General features: G+C 43.7%; 1 non-coding gene across 1 annotated transcript; it reads right to left on the reverse strand.

Moving 5' to 3' along the window:
* Nucleotides 1–823: 823 nt before the first annotated feature.
* LOC127236808 (U1 spliceosomal RNA) lies at nucleotides 824–986 on the reverse strand. The gene has a single exon (XR_007835792.1). It is a non-coding gene; the product is annotated as a U1 spliceosomal RNA (small nuclear RNA).
* Nucleotides 987–2,402: the final 1,416 nt, after the last annotated feature.

The following is a 2,402-nucleotide window of genomic DNA, read 5'->3' on the forward strand; positions in this document are numbered from 1 at the left end:
TTCTCGTGAATAATAAAATGGATTCCTAAAGGGGTATCTGCAGATCAAGGCCTCCAGTATCTTATTGAAAGGATCAGGAATTGTTAAGTAGGGAGCCAACTTCCTGGTTTTCGGTTTTCTATTAGGTCTGTGACCTGGGTGGCTTGCTTATTTTCTGTGCTATTTTTCAATTGCTGACCGATGAACACTTTTAGATAATCTTGCAAGAAAAGTGAGCCTAGTGGTACAGGCCTTGTAACCTTCAGTTCCCCAGGAGGCCGAGACAGGAGGATTGCCAAGTTCAAGGCAGGCTGAGCAATTATTGAGAGCCCTTCTCAGAAGTGAAAAGAGAGCTGGGGATGGATGGATCTCAGTGGTAGAGCACTCACCTAGCCTGTGCAGATCCCTGGTTCAGCCCTCAGTGCTGCCAAATAAAGGTAAGTGTTTGTTAGTTTCCTATATGTGTACAGTATACCATGGTCATATTCACCCCATCACACTCTGTAATGCCCTTGAACTCCTGCTGACCCCTTCTTCCCAGCTCTTCTCTCTTCTGTGTGTGTGTGTGTGTGTGTGTGTGTGTGTGTGTGTGTGTGTGTACACTTGAGGGCATGTGCAGGGGGAGGGATGACATGGGCACACACAATTTATATAACTTTTCACAGATGCTGTGTGTTCATGATTGCAGCGGCCATACCAGGCCCAGGAGACAGTGTTTCTCTCTGGCTCTTATAGTCTTTCCTTTCCTCCCTCCCTCCTTCCTTCTGTACCTCCCTCCCTCTCTTCCTCCCTCCCTCCTTCTGTCTCTCCCTCCTTTCGTTTCTTCCTTCCTTTCATTTATTCTTAAGGGAGAGCACAAATACAGTTCCCCACTACCTCAAATTATGCAGTCAAGTTTCCTGCATTTGCAAAAATCAAGGAGTCAGCACATCCAGAGTGCAATGTATAAATCTTATCCTGGGAAAACCACCTTGGTGATCCTGGTATGGCCCCTCCCCCTTCTGTGATGCTCCTTGGACTTAGATTGGAACACTCAATGGACACTTCTTCTCAGCATGCTGCCCAGTTATGAGTTTCTGCCATCAACTGTCACCCTCTGTAAAAGCTTTCTGAAGGACAGGGAAATGACTCAGCAGCTTTTGTTTTCACAGAGAACTGCGGTTTGATTCCTAGCACCCATGTTAGATAGCTCACGACTGCCTGTAACTCTAGCGCCAAAGGATCTGCTGCCCTCTTCTGGCCTCCATGGAAACTACATACACATAACACAAGTAAAAAGTAAAATAAACTTTTAAAAAAGTTTCTCTGACAAAAGATGAAACACATAGAGATGCAGTTTGATTCCATGTCTGTATAACAAAAGCAATCCTTTCAAAGATGTCTTTGAGAAGTCAATGCAATCTTTGTGGTTATAAAGAATTATTAGGTATACATTCTTGTCCACCTTAAATAAGAGTTTCTTCAAAACTTAGGATGGCTGGGTTTGGTTTGACTTTGTTTTTAGTAGATCCATTTCTTTAGGTAGATGAATCTGAGAGATTAAACTCATGTCTGCCCTTGGTTACTCTTTGCCTCTGTGTGTATATGTATATATATATATATATAGATAGATATAGATATAGATATAGATAGATAGATAGTATTCTAGAGTTCCCCATAGAGAACTCTAGAATATTGAAGCAGGGATGTTTCCCCTATGCAACCAAGAAGCTTTTCTCCCCCAAATAGTGGTTTTGTTTGGGACACTCATCTTTATTCTAAATTTGGTCAGCTGGCCCGGCTTCCTGGGCATCAGCAGTACCCCAAGGCCTGTGGGAGGCATAGCCAGCCTCTCCGTAGCTCGCTGGGCCATCACATCTCTTTGTAATGAGCACTTACATGTTTTGGCCCACAATCCCCCAATTTCACCCTTGAGTTCCTCCACTCCTCTCTGGTGAATGCCATCTGCTCCTGGTGATTTATCTACATTTGGTGTGTCAATTAAGTAGAAAATCACTTGCACATCTACTGCCCTGTGGGTCCCCAGAACAGTCTGGAAGTGGCTCCTTTACAGCATCACATATGAATGCAGAACCTGAGCTTTTTGAAGAAACCTCATTCTTTATATCAGACTCACTGATTGAAGGAACAATCATAGAGCACCTACTATGTGTCTTCCAGAATCTTCTGTTGTGGAATAATCTTTTTGTATACTGTGAAGATGAGTCACTCTGATTGGTTCAAGAAGAAGCTGAATGGTCAATAGCTAGGCGGGATTTTCGGGGCAGAGAGAATGCTGAGATGCTGAGATGGGATGCTGAGAGATGGAGAAGAAGCAAGGCATGCCGGAGGACAGATAACAGCCACAAGTCACATGGCAGTACATGGACTAATAGAAATGGCTTAATTTAAGTTATAAGAGCTAGGTAGGAACAAGCCTATGC

Source organism: Phodopus roborovskii, unplaced genomic scaffold (genome assembly GCF_943737965.1).
Source record: "Phodopus roborovskii unplaced genomic scaffold, PHOROB, whole genome shotgun sequence".
NCBI lineage: Eukaryota > Metazoa > Chordata > Mammalia > Rodentia > Cricetidae > Phodopus > Phodopus roborovskii.